The 25,258-nt window shown below is 37.8% G+C and overlaps 1 pseudogene; it reads left to right on the top strand.

Annotated features, from left to right (window-relative positions):
• The first annotated feature begins 7,117 nt into the window (after nucleotides 1–7,117).
• On the top strand, nucleotides 7,118–21,474 carry LOC111911623 (valine N-monooxygenase 1-like; annotated as a pseudogene).
• The last annotated feature ends 3,784 nt before the right edge of the window (nucleotides 21,475–25,258 follow it).

Below are 25,258 nucleotides of genomic sequence, written 5' to 3'. Positions count from 1 at the left end.
GCTGGATGATCACTTAGGGGCCTTCCGTGTAGAGATTGCAGTTTGTCATTCCGGGTCACAAACTCTCTAGGGAGATCAAGGCTTGTAGGGCCCCAAATTTCTTTGGGTAATTTCCAACAAATGGCAGATCGTAGATATGGAGCATGCTCTGCAGACGAGTTTCTACCCTGAGGGATCAAAGGTGGGACTGTCATCTTTCCTTCTGAGGGATGGAGCCCACAACTAATGGGAGGTGGTTGCTCATGCCTTGGGAGCTGAGGTCGAGGCAGACATGGCCGAAAGATCAGGAGGTTACGGACCGGAAGGTCGATACTATTAGGAATAAATAAGCATAAATATCTTATGTAAATTAATTATTCTGTTTCCTTTTATTCATGTTGTAATTGTGTATATATTTGCATCAATTCTTTAATAATATTCACGGGAAATTATTCTCACATGGTATCAGCCAAAAATCGATCCTAGACCTAATCAGCTACCCTTCAGCCTGTGATTTCTTTTTCTTCTTCTTGATGGCTTCTTCTCCCTCCGATAACTCCTTTTCTCTGAATACCCTCATCCATATGCTCACCATTAAATTAAATTCTTCCAACTATCTTTTATGGAAGAATCAAATCACACCCTTGTTGCGACATCAAAGATGGATCAGCCATGTCGATGGTTCAGCCACTCTTCCTCCCTCCAAGATCACAGTCGACGGAAAAGAGACTGCAAATCCGGACCTTGATTCATGGATCGATCTTGATCAGAAGGTACTTCTCATTCTTCAATCTTCTCTCTCTTAGGAATCTATGGCAGAAGTACTGGGACTCTCTTCCCCGCGTGAAGTCTGGCTTTCTCTTGAATCAGCTTACAGCCATGACTCCCTGGAACGTTCCCAAAATCTCAAGGATTCACTACGTCAGCTCAAGAATGGTACACTATCTGTTTCTGAATTTGCCAAACAGTTTAAGTCAATCTGTGATCAACTCTTGTCGATTGGACAGGCTGTCTCCAATGATGATAAAAGCCATTGGTTCTTGTGTGGCTTAGGGCCCTCCTTCGAAACCTTCTCCACCGCACAGCGAGCCCAATCTACTCGCCCACTCTTCCGTGATCTCGTTGCTCGAACAGAAGGCCACGAACTCTTCATCTCCTCGCTACAGGACTCCCCACCCGCCCCTGTTGCCTTCACCGCCAACACTTCTCGAGGAGGCTCATCCAACCGAGGACGTGGTCGCTCCTCAAACCGAGGAAACTCAGTCGGTAGAAGTCGTGGTCGTCGACCACCTCATTGCCAACTATGCCGTCATGATGGTCATTATGCGAATTCCTGTATGGATCTTCGAACCTGTGCACAAAGGTCTTCTTATTCTGCTGTTAATCTTGCTCAAGCCTTCAACACCGAGTGTGATATAAACAACTCTACACTCGATTGGTATGTCGACTCGGGTGCCACCGCTCATATGACTCCCTCCTCGGCTGGAATGGATTCTTCTACCCCTTATCATGGTCATAATAAGGTAGCTTTTGGTAATGGTAATGTTCTCCCTATCTCTCGTGTTGGTACTTATTCCATTGCTCCAAACTTGAAATTACGCGACATACTTATTGTTCCTAATCTCAAAAAGAAGTTACTCTCAGTTAGCAAGTTGACTAATGATTACCCAGTTGATTTCTTGTTCTTTAGATCCAAATTTGCTATTCAGGACACAATCAGCAAAAGGATACTAGCAACAGGCACGCATAAGGATGGGCTTTACGTTTTCAATTCTGCTTTTCAAGCTTTGGTGGCATCTGTGATCTCTTCAAATAAAGCATCTTTTGAATTATGGCTTAAAAGACTTGGACATGTTAATTATGATGTTATTTCTTTGCTCAATAAAAACGGTTTTTTGCGTGTTAATTCTATTTTACCAAGTCCTTCTATGTGTTCTTCTTGTGCATTGTCCAAACAACATTGTTTACCATTTGCATTCAATAATAAACGAGCACTACATGTCCTTGATATAGTTCATTGCGATTTATGGGGTCCGGCCCCTATTACCTCTGTTGATGGCTATCGATTTTATGCTCTATTTGTAGATGATCACTCACGGTTCTCATGGTTTTATCCCCTTAAAAAGAAATCTGATTTTTATGAGGTTTTAGTTGGTTTCTTACAGTTTGCTAAAATCAGTTTTCTTGCAAACTAAAGGTATTTCTAAGTGATGGCGGTGGAGAGTTCTTAAACACTCGAGTTACCAAAGTTTTCCTTGATAATGGCACTCACCATCAAGTTTCGTGTCCTTATGTACCTCAACAAAATGGCCGTGTCGAAAGAAAGCATCGTCACCTTATAGAAACCGGACTTGCCATGTTGTTTAGTGCACATGCTCCTGCAAATTGATGGGTTGATGCTTTCACATCAGCAATTTATGTCATAAATCCTCTTCCTACAAAGCTTTTGGATCATAAGTCTCCATTTGAAGTTCTCTTTCACACCCTACCTAACTACAAGAATTTTAAAGCTTTTGGGTGTCGTGTCTACCCCTATCTATGACCGTATGCGGAGCATAAATTATCTCCTCGAAGTATTGGCTGCATTTTTCTTGGTTATTGCTCTCAATACAAAGGATACAAGTGCTTGGATCCTTCAACTTCTCGAGTTTACATTACTCACCATGCAACTTTTGATGAAAGCATTTTTGCTTATGCATATGATCCTCCTACAGCTGACACATTACACTTGTTTTTATCTTCTTATTTTGAAGATCTCCCTGTGCAAATTCTGGACAGTTCCAAGCAGTCTTCTCCTACATCGGTACCTGTTGTTTCTCCTACCCCATCTCATCCGTGTCTCTCTTGTATCCATGATGACTCGACATCTGCCCAACCATCATCACAACCTACGCCAGCTACGCCACCATTGCCACTTGTGTCGCCGGTTCAAGCGCTACCTCAATCGCCACCTCCATCACCGGTCGTTTTTCAACAACCCTCTCCACCACAGCCTCCACCAATTCAGGGGCATTCTATGGCTACTCGTAGTAATCATGGGATTATTAAACCGAGGCATATTCTTGATCTCCTTGCTGTTTCTCCTTCTACTTTGCATGATGCTCATTTTGCTACCACCGAACCTAAGGGTTTTAAATCAGCTTCAAAGTTTGAACATTGGTGTCGTGCTATGGATGATGAAATCAAGGCGCTTCGTGATAATCAAACCTGGACTCTCATACCTCGACCATCTGCCACTAACATCGTAGGTTCTAAGTGGGTTTTCCGGACTAAATTTAATGCCGATGGTACTATTGAGCGACATAAGGGCCGACTCGTTGCTCAAGGATTCACTCAGGTTCCAGGGTTTGATTTTTCTCACACGTTTAGTCCAGTTCTAAAAGCCACAACAGTCCGTGTTGTTCTTTCTCTAGCCGTTGCAAAGCGTTGGAACCTTCATCAACTTGATGTGAAAAATGCGTTCTTAAATGGCCATTTACGTGAGACTGTCTATATGGAGCAACCTCCAGCTTATGTTGATCCACGCCATCTAAATCATGTGTGTCGCCTTAATAAGGCTCTTTATAGTCTTCGTCAAGCTCCTCGTGCATGGTTTCAACGACTCAGAAACTTTCATATTACTCAAGGTTTTAAGTGTAGTCAGGCTGACACTTCACTTTTTATTTTTCATCAAGGCTCATGTCTTTTGTATCTTCTGGTCTATGTTGATGACATAATTTTGACTGGTAATCATGAACCTTCAATTGCTCGTTTTGTATCTTCCCTCAAAGGTGAGTTTGTTATTAAAGACTTAGGGAATCTTACCTACTTTCTTGGTCTAGAGGTTACTTATATTGCTGAAGGTTTGTGTCTCACTCAAAGTAAGTATGCGCATGATATTTTGTCAAGGGCTGGTCTCCTTGATTCTAAACCTGTTGGCACGTCTCTTGCCACAAATGATGTTTTTACTACTGATGGTACTCTTTTTCATGATGCTACTTTGTATCGGTCCTACGTTGGTGCTCTTCAATACTTGACTATTACTAGGCCTGATCTATCCTATGCAGTCAATCAAGCCAGTCAGTTCCTTCATGCCCCTACGGATCACCATTTTTCTCTTGTCAAAAGAATCTTGCGTTATGTTAAAGGCACTCTTCATCATGGGCTCACTTTCTTACACCCCACCAAGTCTATGCTTATTGGTTATTCTGATGCTAACTGGGCACGTTGTATTGAGACTAGACATTCTACTTATGGCTACTTTATCTTTTTTGGTGGCAATCTAGTTTCATGGAGTGCGAAGAAGCAACCAATTGTGTCTCGCTCAAGTTGTGAGTCTGAATATCGGGCTATGGCCAACACTGCTGCTGAACTTATCTGGATTACTCATCTTTTACGTGATCTTAATGCTCTTCCTTCTGAGCACCCTACACTCCTTTGTGACAACTTAAGTGCTATTTTCTTGAGTCAAAATCCTGTTGTACATAAAAGGACCAATCATATTGACATTGATCATCATTTCATTCGAGAACTTGTTTTGGCAGGAAAACTACACACCAAATTTGTTCCAACCAAGCTTTAGGTGGCTGATATATTCACTAAGCCATTGCCCAAACCGTTGTTTGAACGGTTCTGAGATCAATTACATGTTCATCCACCACCCATTCGCTTGAGAGGGGGGGGGGGGGTATTAGGAATAAATAAGCATAAATCTCTTATGTAAATTGTGTATATATTTACATCAATTCTTTAATAATATTCACGGGAAATTATTCTCACAGATATGGGTAGGACCGGAAAGTCTACCGGGATTTGGGACAGAAGTCCCCTGAGACACTTGGACTGGAAGGTCCCATTGAGTTCTAGCCTAGAAAGGTGTATGTGTTGTATGTGGTATTTTAGGAAACTCGCTAAGCATTTATGCTTACAGTTGTTGTGTTGGGTGTTTCAGGTACTAACGAGGACCGTGGGAAGACGCCGGCATGATCTGTACACACTGAGAGGACTTATGTAGTAGAGATCTTTTGAGATTCTGGGATTTTCCTTGTTATGATGACATTTGATACAGTTTTTGGATATTGTTTTTGGTGATTGAAAATATGATTTAAAAATGAAAAATTGTTTTGAAAATTTACGTCGTTACACATCATGATGATATTTAGATTGATTGTTTTGAATCCTAAAACCTTACTCCCAATAACTTGAATCCCCAAACCAAAATCCAAAAATTGAAGTCCCTAACTGAATTTGATTACCGAAATCAAAATTAAACCCCTGCTACAGGCGATAGTGGCTTGCTTGTTAAAGATATTGTCGACAAATATGACGACGATGGCTAATGTAGGGTTAGAGCGAAAACATAGCAAGTAAGAGAGGACATGTAGCTGTCCAGAGGAGGAATGTTGGTCATGTGTTTTTGTTCTCGATCTTCTTCTGCTGATGATTTCTCTCGTAGGAGGTGATAGGCACATAAGAGAGATGCACAGAAGAGAGACGACGAGAAAAAGAGGAAGGAAATGAAGCTGACGTCGTGGTCGATTAGGTGTTTTATTAGGGTGTAGGTGTGTGGTTGTACATTGGGTTTAGATGGTTTCTACTTTTGTTTATATTAAAACCATAAAAGAACTAAATAGATATTAATAATATTTTTTTTATAAATAAGGGTATTATAGTCTTTTCAAGTTTGACAATGACGAAAAACAAAACAAAAACAAACAGTAAGGACGAAAAACGAAACAAAAACAAACAATAGAGACGATCCGAATGAAAAAAAAAAAAATTAGGGACCAAACGAGTAATTTTAAGCAAACCACAGGGATGATTTCAATAATTTGTTCTTAGTTGTAATGTAATGTTTGTTGTTATATTTATATTAGTATAATTGTTGTTTTTGTATTGTTTTTATTAGGATACAAAGATATATAAAAAAGTCAAAATAGAAGTTTGCTATAGGTTTTGATTAGGATATTAAGTTATATAAACATGACGTGTTATTCGAATATCCATTCTCAAACAAACAAATCAGCACGAAAGTAATTATTTTATGATATATATATATATATATATATATATATATATATATATATATATATATATATATATATATATATATATATATATATATATATATATATATATATATATATATATATATATATATATATATATAGTGAACTATTAATTATATAGGATAAACACATTATGTTTGTTCTCATCTGATTTTTTTTATTTGTATGTCCTTGTTTCGGCCCCCTATTTATACTGTGCAGCCCATGCTCGAAAACATAACGCAACAAATTGGAAACAAAATACTCCTCTACTAAATCTATGCCAATCTTTTATACTTTCATTTCTGGCCATCTAATACTTGATGGAACTATAGATAAACATGAGGCATACCTCATACGCTCACCTTGTTTTGTCTATTATGCATAGTATATTTTTCATTAGATACGTCACATTTTAAAACCAGGTTACAGTGAATAATGCAAGCGGTAACATGGTGTATACATCTTTTACCAAGTATTTCCTAATATAATATTTTGACAACGAAGTCCTTTAAATATGCACTAATAAATTTCTTAACAACCCAACTATCTTTTTTTTTAAATGCCATTATTATAACAAAACTGCTAGCGAGGGATAGAGTGATGGCAGGAAACAGGGAAGAGGGGGGGGGGGGGGGGGGGGGGTGGTGGGTATGTTTACCTCTTTTCATTACTAGAAAACCAAGCACAAAACATGATTTCGAATTAATTGATATCTTTATCTTCATCAGCAACGATGTCTCCAACCATCATCAAACACGTTTCTTTACAAGAAATATTCAAGCAAGCCACATCCACTATCCAATGCCTTTTCCATTCATCGATAGGATATACTATCCAGGTGCTCATTGACTATGTTATATAATTAATGTTGTGGTACCAAAATAACTATAAAATATCTCCTCCGACGTGAATGCTATTAGATTGGAACATGATATTATACGTTACTAAAGTTTTTCCTAATATGATATCTTGACTATAAAGTCTTTAAATATTTACCCGAACTAATTTGTTAACAAACCAATTATGCTGTTCACATTTACATCCCTTCAGTACTTAAACATTGCAGCATACAACATTTTCACCAGTTAACTTCTTTATATTCATCACTAATGATGACTCTAACAATCATCGTCCTCATTGTCATTATGCTCATCTTATGTGCCAGGTTTCTTTACAAAAAATCTTTAAGCAACCCACACCCACTGCCACCTGGTCCAATGTGCTTGCCATTCATTGGATGTACTATCCAAATGCTCCTAAATCAGCCGACTTTTAGGTGGATCCATAACCTCATGGATCAGTTCAACACCCAAATACTTTGTATCCAACTAGGATCTTCAACTCATGTCATCACTGTCACCTCCCCAGAGCTAGCATGCGAGTTCCTAAAGAAACAAGAGGCAATATTCATTTCAAGGCCTGACTTCTTTTCAGCATATTTGATGAGTGACGGCTATCACACAATTATCTTTCCCCCCCCCCCCCTGGAGACCAATGGAGGAAGATGAGAAGAATTATAACCCGCAACATGCTCTCGTCCCAAGTGCACAAATGGTTCCAACCCAAACGTGACGAAGAAGCCAACCAGTTGCTTGGGTACGTATGCAGTCAAATAAAGAACCGAGATAACATAACTGATGGGGGGTTAATAAACATTCGAATGGTGAGCCAACATTTCTGTGGAAACTTAATGAGAAACAGGATTTTTGGAAGAAGGTTTTTTGGGAAAGGAAGTGAAGATGGTGGACCTGGTGAAGAAGAAACTGAACATGTCGCTGCTATATTTAACATCCTAAAGTATCTTTATGCATTTTGCATTACAGATTATCACCCATGGTTGAGAGGGAAGACTGATTTTGATTGCCACGAAAAGAACATGAGGTCGGCACTGAAAATTGCTCGAAATTATCAAGATCCATTGATCATGTTAAAAAAAGGCTGGTATTAAACCTTGTGCATCAAGGTAAAGAAAGGAGAAAAAAGAATTGAACAGATTAAGTTATTGAACTTCTTGTGAACACGTTGAAAACAAAAGAGAAACAAAAGCTTGCTGTGTTTTTTTTTATATTTTCAAAACTAAACAAGTTGAAACTTGTACCTTATTTATACTAGACATAATCGAATCCTAAACAAACTATAAAACAATAAAAACTTAAATAGATAACTTTTTGAATTAAACTCAAACTCTACTTTCCTAAAACGTCCTTAATATCTGATTAACTCAACAATCACCCCTTTAATCGGATTTGTTATACGAGCCACTCGTCGTTCAAAACAATGCCGGTTCCTCTTCGATTAGACCCGCTTCTTCCTTTTCCCATTTAGGACACTCGTTTTTATAGTGATCAAGCTCACCACATTTGTAACATCTAACGTGACTTTTATCCTGGACACGTTCATTACCATCTCGACTTCTCCCGGACCCCCGACCTCTTCCCCGGCCATATCCAAAGTCATCCCGATTTGAACGTCCATTGCCACACTGCTTACAAACATGTGACTTTTCGTCACTAGCCAACAACAACCCACCTTGAGCGTTCTCCACTTTCTCAGTTCCTCTTATACGCTCCTCGTACACCTTCAATCTACCAACCGCTTCATCGAATAACACTGAATCCAACTCGAAACATTGCTCTGTTGAAGCCACGATTTGAAGAAACGACTTAGGCATCGAATCTAGTAACCTTTTTACCAAATCACCTTCTTCAAGCTCATATCCAAGACTCCTTACTTTTGACGCTAAACCGGATAATTTCGTCACAAAATCATCAACCGTTTCATCCTCTTTCATGTGTAAACTTTCAAGCTCCCTTTTTAAGGTTGCAAGTCGAGCCGTTCTTACCCGATCCACTCCCAAATACCGTGTTTTTAGCCCATCCCACACTTGCTTTGGGTCAGTGTAACTCGCCATTTGCAACACCATGTCTTCGGGTATCGTTTGAAACAAAAAAGCAAGAGCTTGTTTTGACTTCTTTTGATCTGGTGCTTTATCTGACGTCTTCGGTTCGACCGTCTCCCATATGCCATGTGCATCCATAATTGACTTGACCTTAACCGCCCACACTGGATAATTCGTTGGAGTCATGTGACAACCGTCAATTTTCAGTCAAGTCAAAGTCAACGAAAGTCAACAAGTCAAACCGGCCCACTCATCTTGCCGTAAGTGCTAGAGCTTATGATAAGTAACTCCTAAACAACTCTCTATTCTAACGAGAGATCCTAAATCAAAAAGTGCGTACATCTAGATCTCCTTAACCTAAAACGGTGGTACGTAGAAAGCCAAACCAATACAACAATGGTACATACTCATCGGGAGTATACAAGATCCCTAATCAAGGCTTAACGGGGTTTACGGACCTTGCAGTGCGTAGCTGGACACTCAAAAAGGTCACCAATGAAACCTCTCCCACATATCTCTAAGTATGTGAAACCTCTCCCACATATCTCTAAGTATGTGAAACCTCTCCCACATATCCCTAAGTATGTGAAACCTCTCCCACATATCCCTAAGTATGTGAAACCTCTTCCACATATCTCTAAGTATGTGAAACCTCTCCCACATATCCCTAAGTATGTGAAACCTCTCCTACATATCCCTAAGTATGTGAAACCTCTCCCACATATCTCTAAGTATGTGAAACCTCTCCCACATATCCCTAAGTATGTGAAACCTCTCCCACATATCTCTAAGTATGTGAAATCTCTCCAAGTACGTCAAATCTCTCCCAAATCTCTCTAAGTATGTGAAATCTCTCTCACGTATCTCTTCGTATGCGAAATCTCTCCAAGTACGTCGAATCTCTCCCAAATCTCTCTGAGAACGAGGAATCTCTCTCAAATCTCTCTCGAAATCTCTCCCAACTTTCTGTAATCACTCAGGGCATCCCGACCCTCGAATTTGGCGAAAAATAGCCCAAGAACGGAAGTCTACGCGAAAAACGAACTTAAGGAAACGAACCCTCCGAACCGAAAGTACTATTCATGAACCGAACCGAAAGCACTATTCATGAGGGTCCGAACCGAAAGTACTGTTCATGAGCTGGACCGAAGTTACTGTTCATCCGAACCGAACCCGGCTTTGAAGGAAATCCGAACCGAACCATGCTAAGAAGAAAGGTCCGAACCGAACCTTGTGTAGAAGGGAAATCCGAACCGAAGGTACTGTTCATTACTGTTCACAACAGTCCCTTCGGTTCTAGCCTGACCTCGGACCGAACCCTTGCCTTTGCGTCGGACTGCTTCACCTCGGACTGAGCCACCCTTCGCGCCTTCGCCTCCGGATTCAACCTCCCGCGTCCGAACCGAGCCCAGCTGACCGAGCCTCGGCCGAGATCCGAAGAACTTCGCTGGAAAATGCAATTTTCACCCCGTTTTTGTATATTTTTGCGTTTTAAACCCATTTTTCATTATTTTAACGCGGGGTTTTCACCCAAAATCATATTTTAACATAATAAACCTAAATGTTCACAATTTAATCATATTTTCATAAAAATCTTTATTTAAATATTAAAAGTAAGTGGGTAAAGTACAAAGAGATGGAGTGTTGACTTTGCTTTACTTTATGACGCAAGCAACCCCTCACCCACTCCATGACAACCCACACTCCTTCCCACCATACCTTGTACTTTTTACCTCCCTCACAAGCCACCTCCATGCTTTGAGGGCTGGATAATCATCCTCTCTCCTCATTTTTCTTTCATTTGTTCTCATTTCACAAGAAGATCAAACTCCTTTTCTCTCTCACTTTCTCTCTCTAGAAATCCAAGATTCAAGGGCTGATCTTGAGAGTTTCCTCCACCTTTGGTAAGCATAATCCATTTCCTTTATGATTACCTCTATTATTTCCACTCAAATCATGGATATCTTACACAAACTCCATTATATTTGTGTTAGAGCTTCGAATCTTCAAACGGTTCTTCTAGTGTTTTTGGGTTGAACACTTCTCTTCTTCATCACTTATCTACTGAAATCACACAAGGTGAGTTCATACCCCTACATTTTCACGTTTTCTCAAGTTTTTAGGGGGGGAATACAAGTTAAAATGCTTAGAACATAACTACATTTTTCTAACAGCTTTTATCAGAAAAGTTTCACTCCATTCACGGACTGTTTTGGACATCTTAAATATTTTTGTTTTCAAAACTGTTTTAGGTGCATGTAGTTCCACTTCTTAGCTTTAAAATGACTACTTGCACATCTCCATACGATTTTTCTACAATTTATGGTGATTTTTACAAAACTGCCTATCATTTCAAACATCAATCTGGACCAGTCTGTGATTATGGACTTTTTCACCCAAGTTAGAGGTCATTAAAAATCATGATAAAAATTATGAACAAACTAGACTCATACTCCAAACTCTCAGAAGTTACAGAACCTGATTTGGACATTTTATGATTTTTCTACAATTTTTCCAATATCAGTTACAGAAAAGGTTATTAACAGAAAAACACAATAAATTTCATTTCACCTTGTAACATGTCGAGCAAGGTATACATCGTTAGTTGATTATGTGTAGTTGCAATATATGACAAATTTTGTATTCCTACATAGACATACATCAGAAAACACATGGATTTACATCTTCACAAGTATGACAAATATATATATATATATATATATATATATATATATATATATATATACGATACTACGAGGCTATATCCATTAAAATATAAATATTGATAAATTATGACAAGTAAGGCCTATGCTCATTTCCCACGAAATCAATCGATAAACTATAATAGGTATAGTTTAGGGTCATTCATATAACAAACACAATATTAAAGGTCTTACACTTACATAAGAGTTATTGCCGCTATGGACGATTAAGATAATCTATAATAAGTATAGTTAAGCCATTATACCCCCACAAACGAACTCGTTAGTTATAATTGGTATAGTTATGGTAAATACATATTACAAACAATGTAATAAACTATAATAGGTATAGTTTATGTTTCATCTACTCTAGGAACTTAATTACAAGAAAGGAATTCACCATCACATCACTTTCGATAAGCTATTCATATGCATAGTTCAGGTTCACTAATCTCTATTATTCCCCGGTGAACTATGATATGTATAGGTTATATTCACATTAACACATTGTATAGGTTACACTCACCATCACCATCACTTTCGATAAGCTATTCATATGCATAGTTCAGGTTCACTAATCTCTATTATTCCCCGGTGAACTATGATATGTATAGGTTATATTCACATTAACACATCATATAGGTTATATTCACATCACTTTCGATAAGCTATTCATATGCATAGTTCAGGTTCACTAATCTCTATTATTCCCCGGTGAACTATGATATGTATAGGTTATATTCACATTAACACATTGTATAGGTTACACTCACCATCACCATCACTTTTGTTAAGCTATTCATATGCATAGTTCAGGTTCCCTAATCCCTATTACTCCCCGGTGAACTATGATATGTATAGGTTATAATCACAATAGATTTTCATATGGTTAGACTTCAACTATAATCGTTGAGCGTATATGCTTGAGTCATACAAGAATTTAGTCTGGATTGGCTTAGAATTGGTGGTGCCCGCCTCATCTCCTGTTCCTCGTTGGGTTGTGGACCTAGGGCAGACCCACTACATTCGACGTTTTATCTAACTTAAATCTTCTATAACTTATATACGCTGGACAATTATAGGGGAAATCTACGGGTCAATCTAGGATACATTAACACATCATATAGGTTATATTCACCATCACTTTTGATAAGCTATCATATGCATAGTTCAGGTTCACTAATCTCTATTACACCCCGGTGAACTATGGTATGTATAGGTTATATTCACATTAAAGGTTAGCATTGTTAGACTTCAACTATAATCATTGAGCATATATGCTTGAGTCATACAAGAATTTAGTCTGGATTGGCTTAGAATTGGTGGTGCCCGCCTCATCTCCTGTTCCTCGTTGGGTTGTGGACCTAGGGCAGACCCACTACATTCGACGTTTTATCTGACTTAAATCTTCTATAACTTATATACGTTGGATGATTATAGAGGAAATCTACGGGTCAATCTAGGGTTCATCAACACATCATATAGGAATATTTTGTTTACACCTGACTAAGAAAATATTGGATTTTCTGGATTCATATCCTATCGCTTTTAAAAAGGAAAACGGTTTCTACTCCAAACAAAACTCTTATGAACTCACCAACTTAATTGTTGACACTCTTTTTCAAAACTACTTGTATTCTCAGGAAATCAGTGAAACAGGAAAACTTCAGCGCTTTGAGGATGGGACGTTAAACCGTCAACAATTTATTTTTGTCATCATATTGTAATTGATTTTGAAACATGTAAACATATACTTTGATGTAACTTTTTCAATTATATTTATGATGGTTGTATTTACTTTGAGCACTATTATACACGTTGTTGTGATACTGTACATGAAGTCCTCCACCCCTGGACGTTTCCGCCATCCTTGGTTTGGGGGTGTGACAGATTGGTATCAGAGCATTGTTTATAGTGAACTCAGTATATCGAACCACATAAGATATACAAACTATAAATACATTGGGACCGAAAGTCTCTGATTTAAAGTTTTCAAAACAACTATACTTTTAGAAACAAATAATTCCTCGGTAAAAGTAGGAGCATGTGCACACACACTAGGGTCAGTATCATGATGGGATGGGACAAAAGTAATGATTGTTGAACAATACGAGTAGGCTTGGGGATGTATAGTTAGGACTGGGAATGACATAGCCTGATCAACTATGTCTCACCCAGAAATGATTATCATATGCCCAGGAATGGTCGTAGGTGTTGCAACAAGTCTAAAAACTTACCAACACTACCACAATGAAATACCATAGGGGTATTTGGTGTTATTATAATTACTTATTTGAGAACTAAATAGATTTTTATCAATAGGTCAATAATTGCCTAGTGGATACATTAAAATTATATGTATCCAGGACGTCATAGACTTAGAATCTGTGGGTCCTTGCTTTACTTCCTGTTCTCGTTGGATTGGGGATTTAGAGTTAGGATCGCTTATTCGAAGGTCTATCCTGTCCCAAATACATATGACTAGTATGCACTAAGCAATATATTGAAATACCTGATAACGATCATCTTATAATTATCTAATTAGTACGTCTACTTAGTTATTTCTTATATCCCCATTTCTCGTGAAGATATTATGGCTAAATTCCTTCCCCACGACGACCCGTACTACCCTAACCACGACAACACTGAATGGCTCGGAGAGGAGCCATAGAGTGATTACCGAATCCCTTTGGATGGTCACCAAGCTGAAGGCTTTACTGATGGTCCTGACCCCAACCCTGAAGTGGAAAACCTACCCTGATGGCCCTTGTTCCGAATCCTAACCCTCGTCTGGTTGTTCAAAGCCCAACGCCTCCTTGGGTAGAATGCTTGGAAACCTGGAACGAAGAACACGACCAACCTAGGTTGTTGAATGGAGACATACGAATCCTTCAGAATCCGGAGACTACACTATTCAAGGGAACCATAGCAATGCCCAAAATCTTCCTTACGTTAATGAGATGTAGACCTATTTTCCTCGAACCCTATATTACAAACAATTTACATATGGTAACTCCAAGAAATTCTTAATATATACCAAGTGATTTTAGAAGGAGAGACCACCCCGGAACTGCCCGCAAATATTAGTACGTGTTTCTAACATCGACGACTAAATTCCAAATTTCTTTATTTAATTAAGTCTAGCATCAATTAAAGCATGCATAGTAGTAATGCCAAGGATTAAATTGAGAGCATAAACAACAAGAAATTCCAAAGCCGTCATGAGACCATTCTATGAATTTCCTTCGACTCCGTAATGGGACTGCATCATAGGGATGTAGGTCAAACTTCCGAGAACATGCTTCCACTCTATGGGTGAGCGGTCGAAATACATATAGGTTCAATGTTAGCACTGACTAGGAACTCTAATTCATTAAGAAGGATTACTAAGTTATTTGTTATGATTTCCTCACTTATACATTCCCCAGTTATATATAACGAATACCTGGTAGATAATAGAATGTGAGAATTCTGACTTAGTTTCTTTTCCTCGTTGGGATGTGAAACTGAAGTAGAATCACACATTTTACCATCCGCCCAGTATTGGTTATATCATAATGTGTATAAGCTAAGTTTTCATGTATAATAACTCATCTCTTAGTCAGAATCAAAATAATGTAGAGCCGACCTTAGTCATTTTCAAACTCCTTGCCTGATTTCAAATTTCGGGACGAAATTCCCTCTAACAGGGGGATGATGTGACAACCGTCAATTTTCAGTCAAGTCAAAGTCAACGAAAGTCAACAAGTCAAACCGGCCCACTCATCTTGCCGTAAGTGCTAGAGCTTATGATAAGTAACTCCTAAACAACTCTCTATTCTAACGAGAGATCCTAAATCAAAAAGTGCGTACATCTAGATCTCCTTAACCTAAAACGGTGGTACGTAGAAAGCCAAACCAATACAACAATGGTACATACTCATCGGGAGTATACAAGATCCCTAATCAAGGCTTAACGGGGTTTACGGACCTTGCAGTGCGTAGCTGGACACTCAAAAAGGTCACCAATGAAACCTCTCCCACATATCTCTAAGTATGTGAAACCTCTCCCACATATCTCTAAGTATGTGAAACCTCTCCCACATATCCCTAAGTATGTGAAACCTCTCCCACATATCCCTAAGTATGTGAAACCTCTTCCACATATCTCTAAGTATGTGAAACCTCTCCCACATATCCCTAAGTATGTGAAACCTCTCCCACATATCCCTAAGTATGTGAAACCTCTCCCACATATCTCGAAGTATGTGAAACCTCTCCCACATATCCCTAAGTATGTGAAACCTCTCCCACATATCTCTAAGTATGTGAAATCTCTCCAAGTACGTCAAATCTCTCCCAAATCTCTCTAAGTATGTGAAATCTCTCTCACGTATCTCTTCGTATGCGAAATCTCTCCAAGTACGTCGAATCTCTCCCAAATCTCTCTGAGAACGAGGAATCTCTCTCAAATCTCTCTCGAAATCTCTCCCAACTTTCTGTAATCACTCAGGGCATCCCGACCCTCGAATTTGGCGAAAAATAGCCCAAGAACGGAAGTCTACGCGAAAAACGGACTTAAGGAAACGAACCCTCCGAACCGAAAGTACTATTCATGAACCGAACCGAAAGCACTATTCATGAGGGTCCGAACCGAAAGTACTGTTCATGAGCTGGACCGAAGTTACTGTTCATCCGAACCGAACCCGGCTTTGAAGGAAATCCGAACCGAACCATGCTAAGAAGAAAGGTCCGAACCGAACCTTGTGTAGAAGGGAAATCCGAACCGAAGGTACTGTTCATTACTGTTCACAACAGTCCCTTCGGTTCTAGCCTGACCTCGGACCGAACCCTTGCCTTTGCGTCGGACTGCTTCACCTCGGACTGAGCCACCCTTCGCGCCTTCGCCTCCGGATTCAACCTCCCGCGTCCGAACCGAGCCCAGCTGACCGAGCCTCGGCCGAGATCCGAAGAACTTCGCTGGAAAATGCAATTTTCACCCCGTTTTTGTATATTTTTGCGTTTTAAACCCATTTTTCATTATTTTAACGCGGGGTTTTCACCCAAAATCATATTTTAACATAATAAACCTAAATGTTCACAATTTAATCATATTTTCATAAAAATCTTTATTTAAATATTAAAAGTAAGTGGGTAAAGTACAAAGAGATGGAGTGTTGACTTTGCTTTACTTTATGACGCAAGCAACCCCTCACCCACTCCATGACAACCCACACTCCTTCCCACCATACCTTGTACTTTTTACCTCCCTCACAAGCCACCTCCATGCTTTGAGGGCTGGATAATCATCCTCTCTCCTCATTTTTCTTTCATTTGTTCTCATTTCACAAGAAGATCAAACTCCTTTTCTCTCTCACTTTCTCTCTCTAGAAATCCAAGATTCAAGGGCTGATCTTGAGAGTTTCCTCCACCTTTGGTAAGCATAATCCATTTCCTTTATGATTACCTCTATTATTTCCACTCAAATCATGGATATCTTACACAAACTCCATTATATTTGTGTTAGAGCTTCGAATCTTCAAACGGTTCTTCTAGTGTTTTTGGGTTGAACACTTCTCTTCTTCATCACTTATCTACTGAAATCACACAAGGTGAGTTCATACCCCTACATTTTCACGTTTTCTCAAGTTTTTAGGGGGGGAATACAAGTTAAAATGCTTAGAACATAACTACATTTTTCTAACAGCTTTTATCAGAAAAGTTTCACTCCATTCACGGACTGTTTTGGACATCTTAAATATTTTTGTTTTCAAAACTGTTTTAGGTGCATGTAGTTCCACTTCTTAGCTTTAAAATGACTACTTGCACATCTCCATACGATTTTTCTACAATTTATGGTGATTTTTACAAAACTGCCTATCATTTCAAACATCAATCTGGACCAGTCTGTGATTATGGACTTTTTCACCCAAGTTAGAGGTCATTAAAAATCATGATAAAAATTATGAACAAACTAGACTCATACTCCAAACTCTCAGAAGTTACAGAACCTGATTTGGACATTTTATGATTTTTCTACAATTTTTCCAATATCAGTTACAGAAAAGGTTATTAACAGAAAAACACAATAAATTTCATTTCACCTTGTAACATGTCGAGCAAGGTATACATCGTTAGTTGATTATGTGTAGTTGCAATATATGACAAATTTTGTATTCCTACATAGACATACATCAGAAAACACATGGATTTACATCTTCACAAGTATGACAAATATATATATATATATATATATATATATATATACGATACTACGAGGCTATATCCATTAAAATATAAATATTGATAAATTATGACAAGTAAGGCCTATGCTCATTTCCCACGAAATCAATCGATAAACTATAATAGGTATAGTTTAGGGTCATTCATATAACAAACACAATATTAAAGGTCTTACACTTACATAAGAGTTATTGCCGCTATGGACGATTAAGATAATCTATAATAAGTATAGTTAAGCCATTATACCCCCACAAACGAACTCGTTAGTTATAATTGGTATAGTTATGGTAAATACATATTACAAACAATGTAATAAACTATAATAGGTATAGTTTATGTTTCATCTACTCTAGGAACTTAATTACAAGAAAGGAATTCACCATCACATCACTTTCGATAAGCTATTCATATGCATAGTTCAGGTTCACTAATCTCTATTATTCCCCGGTGAACTATGATATGTATAGGTTATATTCACATTAACACATTGTATAGGTTACACTCACCATCACCATCACTTTCGATAAGCTATTCATATGCATAGTTCAGGTTCACTAATCTCTATTATTCCCCGGTGAACTATGATATGTATAGGTTATATTCACATTAACACATCATATAGGTTATATTCACATCACTTTCGATAAGCTATTCATATGCATAGTTCAGGTTCACTAATCTCTATTATTCCCCGGTGAACTATGATATGTATAGGTTATATTCACATTAACACATTGTATAGGTTACACTCACCATCACCATCACTTTTGTTAAGCTATTCATATGCATAGTTCAGGTTCCCTAATCCCTATTACTCCCCGGTGAACTATGATATGTATAGGTTATAAGCACAATAGATTTTCATATGGTTAGACTTCAACTATAATCGTTGAGCGTATATGCTTGAGTCATACAAGAATTTAGTCTGGATTGGCTTAGAATTGGTGGTGCCCGCCTCATCTCCTGTTCCTCGTTGGGTTGTGGACCTAGGGCAGACCCACTACATTCGACGTTTTATCTAACTTAAATCTTCTATAACTTATATACGCTGGACAATTATAGGGGAAATCTACGGGTCAATCTAGGATACATTAACACATCATATAGGTTATATTCACCATCACTTTTGATAAGCTATCATATGCATAGTTCAGGTTCACTAATCTCTATTACACCCCGGTGAACTATGGTATGTATAGGTTATATTCACATTAAAGGTTAGCATTGTTAGACTTCAACTATAATCATTGAGCGTATATGCTTGAGTCATACAAGAATTTAGTCTGGATTGGCTTAGAATTGGTGGTGCCCGCCTCATCTCCTGTTCCTCGTTGGGTTGTGGACCTAGGGCAGACCCACTACATTCGACGTTTTATCTGACTTAAATCTTCTATAACTTATATACGTTGGATGATTATAGAGGAAATCTACGGGTCAATCTAGGGTTCATCAACACATCATATAGGAATATTTTGTTTACACCTGACTAAGAAAATATTGGATTTTCTGGATTCATATCCTATCGCTTTTAAAAAGGAAAACGGTTTCTACTCCAAACAAAACTCTTATGAACTCACCAACTTAATTGTTGACACTCTTTTTCAAAACTACTTGTATTCTCAGGAAATCAGTGAAACAGGAAAACTTCAGCGCTTTGAGGATGGGACGTTAAACCGTCAACAATTTATTTTTGTCATCATATTGTAATTGATTTTGAAACATGTAAACATATACTTTGATGTAACTTTTTCAATTATATTTATGATGGTTGTATTTACTTTGAGCACTATTATACACGTTGTTGTGATACTGTACATGAAGTCCTCCACCCCTGGACGTTTCCGCCATCCTTGGTTTGGGGGTGTGACAAGTCAAAACCGGAACATGATATGTCAACGAACCTCCTTCTTTAACCAACGACATCCGTTTCTCCTTAACCCCGACTTCTTTAATCAAGCTTGTTCCGAGAGCACTCTTCCACCGGACAATAAGACAAGGTCACGACCACCTTTACCGTCCTCCGTCACCCGCAAAACGAACCGAATCAAAGCCACCTGCTTTGACGTCTTCCTGTTCGTTTACTCCGCGCCTCCGGTTAGTCTTTCACAAGCCCGATTAAAAGAAACCGGGGTTGCTTCTAATCAACCTCGAATCACACCCCTTCAGCGAAACCGCGCTCTGATACCAAGTGTTAACAAAAGGCTGGTATTAAACCTTGTGCACCAAGGTAAAGAAAGGAGAAAAAATAATTAAACAGATTAAGTTATTGAACTTCTTGTGAACACGTTGAAAACAAAGGAGAAACAAAAACTTGTGTTTTTTTTCTATTCTCAAAACTAGACAAATTGAAACTTGTACCTTATTTATACTAGACATAATTGAATCCTAAACAAACTATAAAACAATAAAAACTTAAATAGATAACTTTTCAAATTAAACTCAAACTCTACTTTCCTAAAACGCCCTTAATATCCGATTAACCCAACAGATCAATGAACGGATACAGATGTGGGACAATGGCGATAAAATGGAGAAACATGATCTGCTAGATGTACTTATTCAACGTGACAACCCTAAAGTTACAATAGTGGAGATCAAAGCCCAGATCATTGTGAGCCTATCCCTATCTCTCACTATTAACCTTTACATGCAACTCCTAATAAAATGATATGCTATTGTCGTCGCTACAGTATACAAATAATTATATATCGGATGAAATGCTAGCGACTCTTCAGATATTACTTTATATTTACAAATCAAAATATACTCTCACTAATTACCTCTTAGGATATTACTTTATATTTACACTTTCAATTCTATCTGCATGAAAATTAACTATCATGTCTTTTACTGTCTTGCCTAATTTTAGGAAATAATGATTGCCATCAGTTGATAATCCTTCCAACGCAGTTGAATAGACAATGGGAGAGATGATGAATGAACCCACGCTCTTAAAACGAGCGGTGGAGGAGCTGGACTATGTGGTAGGTTGCAATCGGCTAGTCCAAGAGCAAGACTTACCCCAACTCAATTACCTAAAAGCGTGTATCAAGGAATTCTTTAGGTTGCACCCTTTTACAGCTTTTAATCCACCCCATGTTTCGACCATGGACACTACTATTGCCGGTTACTTTATACCAAAGGGTAGTCATGTGCTGCTTAGTCGACGTGGGTTAGGAAGGAATCCAAATGTGTGGGCGGATCCATTGCGGTTTAATCCAGATCGTCATCTACAAGGGAAAGAAAGGCAAGTGGTTCTTACATATGATGAGTTGAGAATGATTTCATTTAGCACCGGGAAATGTGGTTGTCCTGCAGTGGTGTTGGGCTCTACCATCACTATAATAATGTTAGCCCGACTGCTTCAAGGGTTCACTTGGGAGCCGGTATGTAAAGAGCTGCCGATTAATCTTGTTGAAAATCATGATGACCTTAGCTTGGCTAAGCCACTTGTGCTCATCGCCAAGCCACGACTGCCTCAACATCTCTATCCAAACATTTAAAAATAATTTAGGTATTCAGGCTTGATTATCATAATAAGATGACGTTTATGGTTTTAGAGAAAAACTAATAATGCCTATGCACTCTGTGTACCATATATCTATATCTAGCTATATTTATAGTAGTATTAACTTATTGAGAAGTACAATATGCTAAACTCACTGTACCCACACTTTTGCTTTGTTTTTCGCGGGTGACATTAGGTCCTCATTTTGCCTATGTTTCTTATTAATATCCTATCATAATCCCAAACTTGCTCGATTTTTTAATTATATTAGAATCTACAGATTTAAGTTTTTAAATGTGACTCCCCCTTTCTATGTCACATCTACTGCTTGGTTTTCTTTCTTTTCTCGACCTCTAACTACTTTAATTTTTTCGTTTGTTTATATAAGTAGATCAAGTAACCATGAAATTAGATGATATGTTGTTACTTGTTGGATTAATCGGTTTGTTCACGGATCACCCGGGTCATGGGCCGAAGTTGTGTATCAGTTCATGAGTTTACAATAGTTTAGCATATTGTAATTCACTCATTTATTCTTGTACTTTACAAGTTTTGTGAGTGTTTACCAGGTCAAAAGTCATGGGCTTATTCTTCCTTGCTTTTAGGAATTTGACATAGAAGTAGGTTAGCTACCTTTTCTTTAGGATTAAGTTTGTTTGTTTTTTATTTAAATGTTAACTGTGAGATCAATTAAAGGTGTTCATGTAGAAAAACTCAAAATCTACATTACATGTGTCTGATTGTGTGTGTTTTGTTGGGCTTGAACCAACACTTGGTATCAGAGCGGATTAAGACTGTGCCGGTTTGAGAGTCGGTTTCACTAAAAAGGGTAGCCCTTTGCTGCAGGGCAGATGCAATAGAAACCAGGTTTTGGTTAAGAGGGTGATGAATCACAGGTAGTGGGTTGATCACAACTGGTTGTAGCAGTTGTTGTCGGCGTGGTTTGCACGTGAAGCAGCTGGTGGGTCGAAGCTAAACATAAGCTATGAAGGTGTTGGTGCCCGGAGAAGGTGTTTCAGTTGGTGGGTTTCTTTGCCGGTTGCCTTCTTGCTTTTGGTGGTGTCCAAGAAGGTGGTTCTTTCGGCGACAGGTTGTGGGTAGGCCACCGGAAATGGAGAGATTAACTGGTTTGCAAGGAAAAAGAACGGAAAGACTTCAACACTGGTGGCGTTGAATCAATTCTTTTGACATATGAAAGTAAATGGTAGAAGCGGGTGGCTTTGTTTTCTTGAACGGTAGAATAATCGCTTCCAATAGTGGTCTAAAATGGCTTTGTTTTCCGCACCTACCTAATACCGGTGACATTTGTGTCGCCGCTAAAAGTCTAAATAGTCGCCGCCAATAGTGGTCTAAAAAATGACGCGGTACCCTTCCCTCCAGATTGTCGCCGCTGTTGATTCGTGTCGTTGGTAAAGCCCAAGGTGTCGTCGCTAAAGGGTATCGCAGATAAAAAAAACGCACATAGTTTGCTCTTTTGCTTCCATTTTGCATCTGTTACACTGCTATGGTGCTACTGCTCTTCCAATACCCCCATTTTGCTATCAATTCTTTGATTCCAACTAGATTTCTCCCCCACATTGTGTGAGATTAGAGAAAAGGGTGGTTAGGGCTTCAATTAAATGGGTTAAATATATATATATATATATATATATATATATATATATATATATATATATATATATATATATTTATATATATGTATGTATACGTATGTATATATATATATATATATATATATATATATATATATATATATATATATTACATTTAAAAAATGATATATTTAATTATTAATGAAATTTGATTTCCATCCGTATTCATAATAATCAGTATCATTGTGTTCCTTCGGTATTCGTATTTGACTAATTTGCATTTGCGGTTCGTTAATCAGAAAAAGTAAAGATACATGTCGTTATCTTCATGAATCACGAACGAATAACACATCCACTTTCTATGAATGTTTTCATTTATTCATTTTTATTTGGATGTTGTTGACTTTATGAATTTATGTTGAAAACCCATTTTCATGTTAATTACTTTAATCATTTTATGAATTTATGTTGCAAAACCTCATTTTTTAAATTGTGTTGTTTATTTATTAAACGGGTTATATGGGTTGGGTTTGACCCATGAACTTGTGAACCTGCGAACCCATATACTTAAACGTGTTATATGGGTTGGGTTGGTGTCACAACTGTGAATTTTAAGCTATGTAATCTATACATTCAAGTTAATGTGAATCAAAAACTTTAACCAAATACAAGATACAAGTACTATAGATAGTCATCAAACAATTGGAGACCCTAGAAGTTTTGGTTAAGTCCATTTTGGACTAAGACTTCTTTATTGGATCCAAATGGACCAATAAGCTTCCAATTGGACTATCATGGGTTTAGGACCCTAATTGGGCTCTAATTGGACCCACATTCGTTTATTTCAATATTTTGGGCTAGGTAGAACCTAGAAGGAAATAAAACACAAGTTTTGATCCATAATTAAACCTAACCTAGCTTAATAAAGCACAAAAATCACAATTTTATTTTATAAGTCCAATAAATACCCTAAACTACCTCTAATGTTGGGCTTGGGGGCAAAAGCCCAAATTTTTCCTCTTTCCCTTCATATTCTCGGCCCAAGGCCCAAATCCAAGGGGAATTGACTAGTGTTGCCACCTCACTATTACCTAATGGATTTCTAGGCATATATCACATACCTCCATGCATGTATCACTTCAAGAGTCACTTCTTTCTCTCTTCCCTCTCTCACTCTCGGCCATACACACTTACACCCACAAAAAAATATCTCCAATTCTCTCTAGACTCACTCAAGAACACTCTCTTCTTCCCTCTCCAAAATCTCGAGTTCTAGGAAGCTTTCAAGAGGAAATCTCTACAATATTCTTCATCTAAGGTAAGATTATGCATAGATCTATGGTTTAAATTCTTTTGTTATCAAAATCCTTCCCTAACCTATGCAAAAATCGTGATCTAGCATCCTAAAACCATCTCAAACTCGAGATCTTCATCAAGGGGAGCCAAGGCCAAAAACACTTCATTTTTCCTTCCATTTTCCTTCCAAAAACCGAAACAACATCTCAAGGTGAGATTCATACCCCTATTTTCTGTTTTTAAGAGTTTTTGTGGGGGGGAATACAAGTGAAAGTGTAGATCTATATGTATTTGTATGCCTTGTATGATTTCCATGCTTATATGTATGCTTATATGTGTTTTAATGTTGGATCTAGCCATTAAACCCCTCAAAACCGAGATATAACTCATGTTTTATGATATTAGCTTCAAATATGTTCCTACATAATAAGTGATACTAGATAAATAGTCAAGAGGTTAGCAACAATTTTCTTTAAGCTAAAAACACACATTTTGGGCCAAAAAGGTGAAAAATACAAAAGTAAGGGCCCAAATCGACATTTTACAGATTCTGATGGTTGGAATGTGCCAAAACAGTTTTCATAAAGTTATTTCTGGAATTCTATTCAATTAGTGGACTAAAAACATAAATTTCAAGCCTATTGGGCTAAAAATGTAAATTTCGGCCCAATAAGGCCCATTATGCGAATTTTTCTGTTTTGAAGGGCCAAAACTGTGAAATTCTGTAAAACAGTGGACTATAAGTGTCCCAACCCCTTTTCAAAGGTTTAAAATGCTTTTTAAATTTAAAAAGGACCAAAGTTGCAAAAATTTTCCTTTTTGGGCCAAAATTGTCAAAATTGCGAAAAGATGGGCTAAAACCGAGAAAAACTGCATTTTCAGGGACTTAAACTGTTTTCTTTGAAAAATTTGCTGGAAAATATTAATTTCAATAATTTTTGGTGTTAAAATGTCAAGAAAAATAGTTTAAGGACCAAACCGGAAAATATTTAAATAAAAGGGTTGAAAATGTAAATTTTATAAATAATGAG

The sequence above is a fragment of the Lactuca sativa genome, chromosome 2 (assembly GCF_002870075.4).
Source record: "Lactuca sativa cultivar Salinas chromosome 2, Lsat_Salinas_v11, whole genome shotgun sequence".
Taxonomy (NCBI): Eukaryota; Viridiplantae; Streptophyta; class Magnoliopsida; order Asterales; family Asteraceae; genus Lactuca; species Lactuca sativa.
Note: the sequence above shows the minus strand (reverse complement) of the source record. Positions and strands in the feature narration are given on the sequence as shown.